General features: G+C 44.1%; 1 pseudogene; it reads left to right on the forward strand.

Annotated features, from left to right (window-relative positions):
* Window positions 1-5,474: 5,474 nt before the first annotated feature.
* Window positions 5,475-14,259, forward strand: part of LOC125947755 (uncharacterized) — a 40,866-nt pseudogene continuing 32,081 nt past the window's right edge.

The following is a 14,259-nucleotide window of genomic DNA, read 5'->3' on the forward strand; positions in this document are numbered from 1 at the left end:
CAAGAATGCAGACGGGCAAGAAAAAGGGATAAAGAAAGAATTTAGTGTAACGACTTCGTCAGGAAGTTTATTCCAATCAACTATTGTTCTTGAAAATAAGGGTACTTGAAGCAGTTGTTATGCGTCGTTAACGGGGCTACTGCTTGGGAATGTTTATGACGGGTAGCATAACCAGTATTACAGGTGTTAAAATGTGTGAGGTATCAATACGGTAGTGGCAATTCACTAGCTGAAAAGAATTTTAATTGGGAAACACGATTTTGTTCTGTAATCGAAGAGAAGCCACTACGTTTAAGGAGATCTGTTATAGAAGTTCGACCGTAAGAATTGTAGATAAATCGAACAGCTTTCTTTTGAATTCGTTCTAATTTTTCAATATTTGTTTTTGTGTAGGGCTCCCAGATGATTATTGCATGCTCTAAAGTAGGTCGAACTATTGCATTATATGCCAGAAGGCGGACAGCAGGTGTCGAGAATTTTAACGACCGTCTTAGGGTAAACAATTTGCGAAGACAATTAGCCATTACCGTGTCAGTATGTTTTGACCAGGAAAGATTGTGAGATATGTGTACACCCAGATATTTATAGTGAGATACTTCGGAAATATAAGTGTTGTTGGCAAAATAGTCGAAGAGAAATGGCTTTTTCTTTAGTGTTATTCTCATAAAGACGTTTTTTTCATAGGTTTGGGTCTTCAATTACGCCTCCTACTCGATTTTACACTTATAGAACACAATTTTTGGTCAGACCTTTAGCAATATCACACCATCCCCAAGCGCATATTTCATTGAAATAGCTATGACTGATCATCTTCCTACATTTATTATCTTCGCCGCAGAAAAATTTCACGACGGCATTAGTGATTTAACTTCTAGCTTCGACCGGGATAACTTTGTTAATACAATAAGTGGCACCAATTGGACATCAATTAGCACTCTACGTAATCCTGAAAAGGTGCTCGAAAAATTCTGCTGATTATGTTCGAAAGCCATGCACGCCAGACCTTCAACTGCCAAATGCAATGAAAAAATTTATTTTCCTATATTCCTTGGATAACGATGGTTTATTAACCAGCATGCTGGAAAAAAAGATAATATTTACAGGAAATCTAAAAAAAACAGCTATTCAATGTAAGCCTAGCACATTGCTATAAATTACCATGTGAAAAAATATGCTGAAAAAATCAAAATGGGTTTAATATAAGAAAGAATTCTGCACGGCTGAAAATAATGCTAAGAAGCAATGTCAACTTCCCAATGACGCTTTTCAACACACAACACACCCCAAAATAGTAGAACTATCGATAAGATATTTTATAAACATCAAACCTACACTGAATCTTACTTTATTTATTTCGTGTCAGCCGATGAAGTCTGTTCTGATAGTCTAAATATAAAACACACTAGCCCAGGTGAAGATACTATTTCTGCCTATCGCTTAAAGCTTGTTGCTGCTTGTATTGCGGAACCACCGAACAGCATAATTATTTTAATTCTTAAATGTGGCGCCTTTTCGAGTTCGTTTAAGAAGGCGAACTTGATTCCTGTCCATGAAAAAGGTGATATAGCTCAGGCGTCTAATAATCGCGCAGTCTATTTATTCCTCCATTATTAAACTTATCTAGAAGTTATTTCTGTAACGTATAAAGCACTACTTAACAAAATTTAAATTGTTATCACCTTCCCAATTAGGTTTCCGTCCTAGCAGTTCGACCAGCTTAGTTTTTGTGGCATTAACCTATTACATAAGGTGTTCCATTGATAGCGGTAAATTCGTTGGCTCAGTATATTTAGATTTTACTAAAGCTTTTGACACTGTGATACCATTTTATTTACCAAACTAGAGTTCTGAGTAGGCGGCGCTTATTCCGAGTTTAAAGTTAATCAATGGGTACCACAGAGCTCAATATTCGGGCCCTTTTTGTTTTGCATTTACATTAACGACTTACCTTATTGTATTAATATTTCTAATGTTGTTATATTTGCTACTGATACCAGTATTTACATCTGAGACAAGTTTTTAACACGCTTACTCGTAAAACTGAACAATTGATTGGCTAAAGTTGTGGGATGGTGTCAGGTAAATCATTTAATTTTAAGCTCTGTGAATATTGAGTTCATGATTTTTAAAACAAAACAAAGGATGTTGCCATGTAGTACCTGATGTAACCCTCGAAAGTCACCTTATTCCTGCAGCGGACTGTGTGTCATTCTTTGGCATAAAATTATAGATGCTAACTTGAAGTTTACCAGTCATATTGCTCGGTTTAATATCACTAATTAAACCGTGAACTCTTTTTTCAGAGTACGCATTATTATCTTTATACTTTGCGTTCATGCAGTCATGTCACCTACGGTATTGCTTCCTACAGAAACACATATAACTGTCACGTCTCGTCTACACAACACATGCAGAACCAGACTACTCGCATAATTACCAACAATTGTTTTTCCTCTGATGCTATATCCCGCTGCTTCTGGGTAACCTAATTCTCAGTGTATCTGGATTGTTCAGGTGTCATTCACGTATTCTATTCTTTAAATTACAAACAGCTTGCATACAAATTCGTAGACTCACTATTACTCGATCAATATACTCAATATTACTCACTAATACTAACTGCACTATGTTTGCGCATAATTTCAACCTTACACAACCTAAATGTAACACAAACTATGGAAAAATGACGTACTCGTTTTAAGTGCTAAAATATGGAATGACCTACCACATTCATTTAAATCATTATCCTTCAATGGTTTCAAGCATGAATGGAAATGTTTTATTCTTTGTAAATAGCTTCACGCCCGACAATGCGTTCTGCTGTATGGTTGCGATTCTTTATGTATGTACTTCTTATCCAATTGTCACTTACCAATGTATTACATTTTGTGCGTTCATTTGTTTATCTCGTATTTTTTGTGGCATTAACTCACGTTTTGTACACCATTTTTTTCGAAAGCGAGGGTCCCATTGAAGTCGTTGACATTGGAACCCTCGTCTGCATACCATCTTTACTTAATTAAGTTCAGCAACTGAACTGATCATGAACTGCAACTGGACTCATAACATAATAAAGTCTTCTTTTTATAGCTGTAGCTGCCGTCACAATTGTTCAATTACTGTTGGAAGACTGGTATTACACAGATCCTTTTTTCAAAATGGGACAGAGCTTCGTTGAGAAGGGATATTGCGGCTTCTTCGTTTCAAGGATATCGCTCAATGTTGTTGCACTATAGCCACGCAGCCTTGCTTCAGAGACAGTTGAGTGGTTTGAACTTACAACAAAATCAATTTATTACGGAATCCGCACTGCAGATATATAACCATCCGTTTCGAGCATGTTGGTCACTGTATCTAGATGGTTTCCCAGGTTTAGACCACAAAAGACAAAGGGCAACGAAGTTAAAATTCTGGGATGTTTCTATGGGGGTCTCACTGGGCCGTTAGCACTGGGCATGCGCTGTTCTTCATTGAACCTCACTGACGCCCAATTTGCTATGTGCTATTAGGTATATGCCGCACTTCAATCTCTTTAACGCCAACCGAGGTCAATCGGTATAAGAACAACCGTTCACTGCAGAACAGTTATACGGGGTGATGAGTTTTAAGTGTTCGAAAAATTTTTTTAATCGCCTGTGACAGATAGCATAATTCTTGTTCTTAAACTGGATTATTCTAAGAGGCGGACATTACTAGCACGAGGAATTGAAACACGTATTCAACTGATTAAAAAAAGCCACAGTATCGCCCGAAAGGCGAAGCATCAATTGCGATGGAAAATTAGATAGATAGCTATACGAAGTAAGGATAGTACTTTTATCAGCCGTATCGACTTATAAATATTATCTTGCTAACTAAATTAACAAGCATAGTGTCAGCGCGCATAGAAAACATGAACACATCCAACTCGATGAATGCGTACGCTCGCTGTCAAAACGCTGGCGTGGGGAAATGCGGCAGCAGCAGTGAGCGAAGTGACCTTCATGCTGTTGTCTATCGCTTCAACGCAAACTGAGCGCCGAGAACACACAGCACGCACAGCGCTACGAGCTGGCGGCGCTCATAGACTGTGCCCCAACGCAGACCGCTCTCAAGATCCGACGGCCGCGCGACCGCGCGCAGCCGCCACGTGCGCAGTTGCAGCTGGAGTGAAAATCCGCCCCCTCCCTCCCCTCCCCCGATGCCTCGCGCGCGGAGGAAGACAGCGCACCTCCTACCCGCTTTCTTCCCTTTCACGCGGACGAGATTGAGCCGCGCTCGTCGGCTCCCCTCGCACGCTTTCACTCGCACATACAGCTTAAGGCGCGCGGCGACGGGGTAATCGCCCTAGAACTTTATACGGAACCTCACGGCGACAACGACGGCGACGGCAGAAATTCGCCTAGAGTGTCCATATAATTGCTATCGCAATAAAAATTCCCTAATTAACTTCGTCGTTAATTGCTTATTGGCCCATATTGCAATTTGTGAATTGTAGCCGGTGCACTAGCTTGCAAGACGTATCCACTTAAATGTATCTCCAGGTTAACACCAGTTTCAAGATATTATTTCTCAAAGTTTGGTACGAAATACGTGGGCGTTCCAGTTACTTTTGTGCTTCAATGCATGAAAGTGCGCTTTGTTAAAAACGTCGCAGTTTCGTCCGAAAGGCGAATCATCAATTACGATAGCAAATTATAATAGCGGATAGGTATACAAAAGTAAGGATAATAGTTTCATCGGCCGTATAAACTTGTAAACATAGACACACTAACTAAATTAACAAGCATGGTGTCACGCTCGCACAAGCAAAGATGAACGCTTCTCACTCGATCACCGCCGAAACTCGCTGTGAAAACACTGGACTGAGTCAGCGCAGCAGCAGCGGTGAGCGAATTGAGACAGAATAAACTTTTATTCACAAAGACAAGGTAATTCTTCCTCCTTGGGTGGGGCCCAAAGTCCAGGATTGCCTTGCATGACCTTGAGAGTCCGCTGGACCAGCTGTTGCTGTTCCTGCCGGCCTAAGCTGAGCAGTGCAGACTCCCAAGAGGAAGGGGTGGGGTTGGGGATAGGAGGAACGCCCCGTGGACTAGAGCATTCCCACGTGGAATGATAGACTGTTGGTTCGTATCCACAGTAGGGGCAGTAGGGAGGGTATAGAGTGGGATGAAAGAGATGCAGCATATATAGGCAAGGGAATGAATTAGTCTGCAGTTGCCGCCAAGCGACGGCGTCTGCTCTGTTAAGTGAAGGATGAGGAGGAGCATACGTATAACGACTCTGTCGGTAGTACTCCAGCATTGCGTTTAGTTTAGTGGTTCTGTCGGCGCGTCGTCTGAATTGGACAGCTCTTCCGATGGAGCCCGGGCGGTCAGACCTCGCGCAACCGCATGAACGCGTTGATTTCCATGGAGAGAGGCGTGTCCAGGAGTCCAGACGATGCGCACCGTACGTAAAGTGGACGGCGAGACAGAATACAGGATATTGTGAGTATGCGCAGCCACAAGTCCCTGCGCGAAGGCACGGCAAGCAGCCTGTGAGTCTGTCACTATGGTGACAGGGGCGTCCTGTGACAGTAATGTCGAGACGTGGACAATGGCCACAGCAATAGCTCCCTCCTCTGCCGAACCACTGACCGTAGTGCGAAGTGTGGCAGACGCCACGAGCGCGTCTCTGTTGCCAATCACCGCTAGACACATGGTGGGCTTTTCTGGGTAGCGTGCCGCATCAGTGTAAAGAACTTGTAAGTCTGTAGTGCCATCGCCAAAGACGCGTGTTATTGCCTGAACTCGGGCACGTCGACGGCCGGCATGGCGGCGGGGATTCATGTCGCGTGGAATCGGAGCCACATTAATCAGAGCGCGAATATTAGGAGCGAGTTTATGTTGCGGTACCTGCGTGGGCTTTTCAGGAATGGGGTAGCCAAGACGAGAGAGGATGGCGCAACCCTGACGGGTTTGCCTAAGACGCTGGAGCTGACTGTTGTGCTGGGCCTCGAGCAGTTCGGTTATACAAAAGGTATACAAAAGTAAGCATAGTAGTTTTATCGGCCGTATAAACTTGTAAACATAGACACACTAACTAAATTAACAAGCATGGTGTCACGCGCGCACAAGCAAAGATGAACGCTTCTCACTCGATGAACGCCGAAACTCGCTGTGAAAACGCTGGACTGAGCCAGCGCAGCAGCAGCAGCAGCAGCGGGCGAATTGAGCTCCGTGCCGGCGCTCGCATCAACGCAATCGTAGCCCCGAAAACACAGGAAGAGCGGACTCCGTCCCCGCCGCAGATGCCTCTCAAGATACAGCAACAGTGGCTAGAATAGGGGAAGTTTGATTACCACCCGGCGGCTCCTATGGCAACCACCGTCGCCGCCTTGTGATGCATCCGCCGGGGGGCGCTCGCACTCGTTTATACGTCGAGCTGCGAGCCCGATACGAATTGGTCCGCGAGTTTCTCCCGCTTGCTGTTGGAAATTCTCGTGCGAAGTAATGTTTCGTGCGGTGCCGACAAGTGCTCAGGGATGAGCCACCATCAAAGTCACTGTTTTGTGCCTGTCTGCACGACTGGTTACAAATCCTGCAAAAAGAAGTTGTCGCTCTTTGGGGTACCGTAAGACGAGGAGACGTACCGAAAGTGGCAGCGCAACATACCTCGGGTGGACAAGCCACTCGAACGACATGCCGCTTTGTGCGAACTGCATTTCGATCCGCAGTTTGTGTCGCGTCACTTTGAACATATCATCAGTGGTGAGCTGGTGCGCCTGGAAAGGAGCAGGTCATTGCTACAGCCGGATGCGATACTGACGATCTTTCCAAACGTCCCCAAGTACATCTCCAAGCCAGTGCCTAAGAAAAAGAATCCGAAAGAAAGGTTGTACCCACAGTTTGCACCTCCACAAAAAAAAAAAAAAAATATCGCGAATCAACGTGGCCTCACCCGACACATCGGATGAAGCACCCACACTTGCCGCCAACTTTGGATTACCAAAATGTGATCATGCCGTCCAATCAGTGGGGTAAGCACGTTTTTTTCTAAAACTTCTCTTCTTGTCGCATATAGCGTCTGCCTACTGGGGCCAATCATGAGCTTGCTTCACGCCCGAAAGCTTGTGCTGTTTTGTTGTGCGGACAGCATGATCGAACACCAAGTGTTTGTACGTGGTGTCGAGCTCTCACTTGATGAGCACTGCGATCCTCCATCCCTCCTACAGGCTGTTGACAGCATGAAGCTCTGTTCTGACGCTGCGCGGTCGGTGGAGTTCCCTCTTGCGCGCAGCTCCAACAGTGACAAGCTGGTATGAAAGCCTCTACCCCACGAAGTGCAAGGGGCTTGTAAGTGGCCCTGGGAAGTGCTGCATCGCCTCCAAATACCTCAGAAGGCTACTGCTCAACCAGAGGTGTCAAGCTAGGCAGCTAAAGCGTAAGGAAAATTACGCCAGGAAGCTAAAGGCAAGGACCCAAGCTACGGTGCGCCGCCTAAGAGCCAAAGCGAAAAGCTTGGACGAGTCTCTCACGCAACAAAAACAGGCAAATCACGCGATTGAAGAAATTGCACTGAAGAAGAAGATCGAGAAGCTCCCACCCAAACAGAAGGCAGCAATCATGCAGTGCTTTGAAGCTGCAAAAATTATCAATTTCACCATCTTTCGCTTATAACATACCAGTTTTCAAGAAATCTTGCAAACGTGAAAATATTGAGCGAGCCAAGGCAACTTTTATGTAACATAATCATCGGTGCATGCCGATTAAGGGCAGTTACATATATTTAAGTGAAATCCAATTCCATCTTTCTTTAACGAACAACTCGGACTAAAATTCATCTTTGCAAGCAAGAACAGTTGTTTTCGTTCAAGCGTGCGTTTATAGTTAGTAATTTGGCGCGTAAAATAAGACCGCAGTGAAGCAACACTCGAGGCGTGTCCGCGAGGCCTACGAGGTAAACATGCCAAGACGGCCTAGATCTCGCAAGCAAATGACGTGTTGTACGCGAATTGATAGGGCGCATATGTCGCTATAATGTTGCTGCGATCTTCGCGAACACCAGTAGCTGAGCAAGATGTGCCATTTGAGGTAAAGAAAAGGACATTCGCATCGCGAATCGGGGCGCTTATCCGGCTAGTCGATCGTCGGGCCTGGTCGGGCGACGTTTTGATGATGATGATTGATGATGATTTATTGGCATCCCCTTTGAAACGGGGCGGCGACAAATAGTCACCTAGCCTGCTTGATTTAATCAGGTATATTATACATGTTTTTTATGTAGTATTTTTGTATACCTCTCATTATTTTTTTTTTCAAATATTTACCTTGTATCGCTGCCTATGATTTTCAGAGATCAGGTCGTATCCATCTTTTACCTGCTTTTTTTCCACCAGTACTCTAATCGTCTCTTGCTGATGTCTACGGCTGATTTGTTTATGTTTCCTTCCACTTTAAAGCCAAACGCTTCTGGGAGTTGCACGTTACCTACGGTTCTCACTGGGTGGATCCCGTCGCATTCCATTAGGATGTGCTGAGTGGTCTCTGGATCTTTACTGCAGCATACACATGTCTCATCTAGTTCCGAATATTTGTTCCGATATGTTTTCGTCCTTAGGCAACCGGCTCGAGCCTCAAATAGCAAGGCATTGCCCTTTGTGTTATCGTACAGATTTTCCCTTCTAATTTCTTTCTTCTCGTTCTTGTAAATCTCCATTGTCCTTTTTGTTTCCATTCTTTGCATCCAATTCACGGTCTCTATTTCTCTCACTTTCTTTCTGATGACCCCTGGTTGTCTATTTACAGTTTCGATTATCCTGTACTTGGTTGCCAACTTCCTTGACCTCTTCCTCCATTCTGTGTCCACACTTTTCATGTAGAGATACTTGTGCACTTTAGCCGCCCATTTATTTTCATCGAAGTTCCTGAGCCTTTCGTCAAAACTAATTTTGCTCTGTGCTTCTCTGATTTAACCTAACCTAACCTAACCTAACCTAACTAACCTAACGTGAATACAAGCGTCAGCGCCGCCTTGCGGCTGCATCTGAAGCGCGCACGCGAGCGGCGGGGCCTTCGTCACACTTCCCTATTCTAGCCACTGTAATACAGCCGCGCGGGTGGGCACTCGCCACGCAGAACACGCCAACCCCATCCCTGCTGCCTTCCATACCGGCAGCGCCGCGCGGCCGCACTAAAGCGCGGCCCCTCCACCTCCCTACCCTCCCTCGGGAGCGTTGTGCGTGACTTCAAAACTGCGCGCTTCCTCCTCGCTTCCCGCCCTTGTGTGCGCGAGCCGCGATTGCTGGCTGCTCGTCGCATGCTTTCACTCGCACATACAGCGTACGGCGCGCGTCGACGATATTATCGTCCGCGGACTTTATACGGAACCTCACGGCGACGGAGGCCGCATAAATTCGCATAGAGTCTCCATATAATTGCTTTCGCCATAAAAAGTAACTGGAACATCAGCACATTCTTGCGGTAATTGGAGATCACAGGGAGAGGCCTTCGTCTTGCAGGGGACATAAATATAGGCTGATGATGATGACGTCAAATCTGCTCTCTAAAAACAGAGCTTTGGGTACTTTCTTTGAGGGAGTATCTGTTTGTCCAATAATTAACTGCCTTTTCCGGATTAAAACACGTCGATCTCAGAGATAGTACAGCAACTCCCCCAGACAAATGATTAGTATTCCTAAACAGAGTGCTAGAACTCTTCCAGAGTACAAATACTGCACCCTACAAGAGTATTAGTACTCCCCAAACAGAGTTATTGTACTCCTTCAAAACAGAGTGCTGGCACTCCTCCCAATTGTGTAAAAGCACTCGCTATGTAGTTCCATGGTCACATCAGAGGCGATTCACAACACTTACATGTTGGGGATATTTGATTCCTTCATAAGCAGTTCCTGCCCTTATGCTTGGTGAATCGGAATTGATGTTAAGTCACGGAGTCACTTCAATGAAACCTCTTTTTCTTAAAAGGTCAACAATTTTATTGATCAAAAAGTCACAAGATGAACTAAGTAATATTTCGAGAAGCATACAGATGATACACACATAAAATCCGATTACAGAGATGTTCACGAACTTCACAACACATCTTGCAATAATATGTAAGGGTGATTACACGTAAGATCGAACACAGGATGGCCGGTCGGCCTTTTAATTTTATTTCAAAATTTTATATATTGTTGTCTGATGAGTGGAAATAAGAGATCCGCAATGGGTTTTGCTGCCAAAAATTTTTTCGAAGCACCGCGAATCAATGATGACGAAGAGGTGGAGTGCCGCGCTTACCTGCTCTGCTGTTTTGGCCAACTTTGGTTATGAATTACACAAAATATATTAAAGTTAGGTAGCTGAAATTTCTTTGAACAAGTATATGCATGTTTTTGCTTGTGTTCAGTTATTTTTGGTTTTTGTGGACAGTGTAGATGTTTTTATAAAAAACCTCAAAATCGGCTCAGGAAGCGTTTGTTCGTCTACTTTCAGGTCTTTATCTCAGAAAAGGCTTGTGGTAGAGCGGCAACAATTCCACATTACGTTCTAAGCATACTTATTTACCAAACTGCTAAAGCTTATATTTATATAACTTTTCAATAAAGAGATACTATCGGGCGAACTTCAAGAAAACACCGAACAATGGAAATTTATGATGACAATAAAAAAAAACACCATTTTTGATATTTCTTAAACTTTGCCCAGTTATTCTGCTCCTCGTCAGCTTTCAAAATCATTAAAAACTTATTGCATAATTTTGTTCTATTCGTAGTTACAGCCCCTCGAATGAGACCCTTACGCAAAAATAGGCAACTGTTGTAGATCCGACTTCTTACCCGCTAAGTGTATAGAATGCAGGCAGGATTGGATTTGTGTTTCTTGAAAGGCCAGTAGTACCGAAAAAAGTAGAAAGTATGAGCGTGGCGCTCCAGTGGCAAACAAAAGCAAAACTATCGGTAACCGGATGCGTGCGCCTATCTCAGATGACTGCAGCAGACGGCTTGAACAGCAGACGGCCTGAACAACAGATGGCCTGAACAGCAGACGGCCGGACAGGAGATGGCCTGAATTTATCCGCTGTTCACACATCATTCGACACCGACAGTGCTTGCGCTTTGCTCTCACTCTACTGCTCCGGTGCGTCTCATGGCGACAAAGTATAGCTCTGAGCGAGTGTATTGTGCAGACTATCTTTCTAAGCACAAGAAGCTCATTGCAAAGAAGCGAAATTATCGCAGAGTTACCTACGTAGACGTCAATGTTTTGGAGCAACTTTTAACATCCGAAAGATCGGTAACTGTCAAAGAGAAGGACTACTTGTGCTACCCGTGCTTTCGCTAGTTCTGCAATGAAATACCCTCACGGAACACACAGTTGAGCGATGGCATTTTTATGTCCCCTGAAGCAGAAATCAACGTCGTCAACCAGATCATTTCGACTACCTGCGTGTCCCCTTTGAAACGTCTAAGCACAGTGAGAAGTCGGGACAGGCCTGCTTACATCAAAACAAAACAAAGTGAGGTGCAGAAGGCGGTAGCGGAAAATGTTCGCAACAAGATACGCCGGGCGTACAAACAAAGTGATGCATCGGGATATTCACCCGAAGGAAAGTGCTGCTTCGGCGAGCAGTGGACCGAAAGCTTTCGGCAAGCCTATTCAGCATCGACGACACCCCAGGAACGTTATCAGTTTCTCACTCTCCTGCCATCAACACTAGCGAAACATGAGATTAAGAAGCTTATTCCTGAAGCATCAATGTATCAAATCAAAAAGTCCAGGAATTTGAAAGAAAATCACGGTGTTTGGTACCGACCGCATCCTTTCACCAGGTACAAGGTGAGCCCTGAGTGCGTATCTGCGGCGCGTGAGTTTTATACGAAGGACGAGTTGGAATGCTTCGGGACAAAGCCCTAACAGAAAGGATGTCCTATCGGTTACGATCGCTGGAGAAAAAGTATTAGTAACAAAGCGTTTCATGACAAGATCTATAACAGAGGCATTCCGCATATGTAAAATCGACCATCCTGATTCTGGCCTTGGCCTATCAAAATTCTACACCTTGCGACCGCGCTGGGTAAAATGTTATCCCCAGCATGATGTGTGCGTTTGTGTCATTTGCGCCAACTATAAACTTTGCCTTGCCGCTCTTGAGAACATTACTGGCCACATAATCGGTTCTGACTACCTTCACTCAGCGTACATTTGCATTCCGTCATCAGCACAGTGCCTTTAAGCCGAATGCAATCAGTGTCTAAAAGGCGGGTCCCTCACAGTGGAGGACCTTAATATCCCAGAAGACAAAGAAATACTGATAGTGACGTGGGAGGCAGGCGACCTTGTGAAAAAGGTTTTGGATGCTGATACTTTTTTTAATCATCTTCGAGTGTTAGTGGCAAGGTGTATCGTGCACAACCACATCAGGAAGACAAATGGCAAAGCTATCTACGAGGAAAAGCAATGTACACCGCGTGGGAACATTGTATTCCACTTTGATTTCGCCGAAAACTGGACTGTCGTGCTTCCTGACGAAGTTCAGTCACACCACTGGCAAAAGCAGCAATTATCCGCGTGTACATGCGTGGTAACAACGAAAAAATCTACGGAGAGTTTCGCTATTGTTAGTGACGACTTGAGCCACGACTCTGCTCACGCCTGCTTGGCTCTAAAGAAAGTGAAAGAATGGGTGGACGATAACCTGCCGGTGTACTCCAAGGTCACATATGTGAGTGATGGAGCCGCCAGTCATTTCAAAAAGATATACCGACATTTAGAGTTCTGAAAGAGCGATTGTCCTAATATCCAATGGATATTCTCAGCAACTGGACATGGGAAAAACGCGTGCGACGGAGTTGGAGGACTCGTCAAGCATCAAGCAATGCTCAACAACTTGAGAACAAACCCTGAAAGTGCGATTCGGGCAGCCAGAGACTTTCTAACAATTTCATCAGAAAAACTGAAAGGTGTGCATCTAATACATCTTGAAGAAAAAGAACTTGTTGCCTTCCGCGAATTAAAAAAAGTTGAGTGGATAAAAGTACCCGCCTTCCATGGCATTCAGTCTTGGCATGCCTGGCAGCTATCCAGGTCCACTCAAGAATCTCCGGAATTGTACGTGACACGCATAGCCGGGTCTGCATGGAAGAAACTATGTGTACAGGAATGAAGGCAATCAGCGTTGTCGAATTATTCAAATAAACCATTGCAGCCCAGAAACAAATTCTGTTTTAATGAAGCGGTTCTCCATTACCTTCACAATTTTTCCATTACGTTAAAGATGATTTGGAATACGTTGCTTGCTTATTAAATTTTATCCTATTTTTGGGTAATCAAAGCTGGGTATCGAATTCTGACTGCGTTTTTGTAGAGGTGAATTGCGCAAAACTCCAGTGTGCTCTCCGATGCCGCAGCGCATCAAGGAAACCCACGCGTACAAAACCGATTCCGAATAATTCACTACGGTGTCTCCCACAGCTCATTTGCAGCGTTGAGACATAAATGACTGGATACAATATCATCTAAAATTCAAAAGTCGTACGCGATCACAAATGTCCTAGAATATTCCGACCTGCATGGTGCGCTGAGCCTTGCGTAAGGGTCTCATTCGACGGCCTGTAACTACGAATGGAACAAAATTATGCAATATGTTTTGAATGATTTTGAAAGCTGATGTGGAGGAGAATAAGTGGGCAAAGTTTAAGAAATATCAAAAATGGTGCTTTTTTTAATTGTCATCATAAGTTTCCTATTGGTCGGTGTTTTCTTGAAGTTCGCCCGATAGTATCTCTTTATTGAAAAGTGATATAAATATAAGCTTTAGCAGTTTGGTAAATAAGTATGCTTAGAACGTAATGCGGAATTGTTGACGCTCTACCACAAGCCTTTTCTGAGATAAAGACCTGCAAAGTAGACCAACAAACGCTTCCTGAGCCGATTTTGAGGTTTTTTATAAAAACATATACACTGTCCACAAAAACCAAAAATAACTGAACACAAGCAAAAACATGCATATACTTATTTAAAGAAATTTCAGCTACCTCACTTTAATATATTTTGTGTAATTCATAACCAAAGTTGGCCAAAACAGCAGAGCAGGTAAGCGCGGCACTCCACTTCTTCGTCATCATTGATTCGCGGTGCTTCGAAAAAATGTTTGGCAGCAAAACCCATTGCGGATCTCTTCTTTCCACTCATCAGACAACAATATATAAAATTTTAAAATAAAATTAAAAGGCCGACCGGCCATCCTGTGTGCGATCTTACATGGAATCACCCATAAGCATTTTCTCTAACATTT

This window comes from Dermacentor silvarum, chromosome 8 (assembly GCF_013339745.2).
Source record: "Dermacentor silvarum isolate Dsil-2018 chromosome 8, BIME_Dsil_1.4, whole genome shotgun sequence".
In the NCBI taxonomy this organism is placed as follows: domain Eukaryota; kingdom Metazoa; phylum Arthropoda; class Arachnida; order Ixodida; family Ixodidae; genus Dermacentor; species Dermacentor silvarum.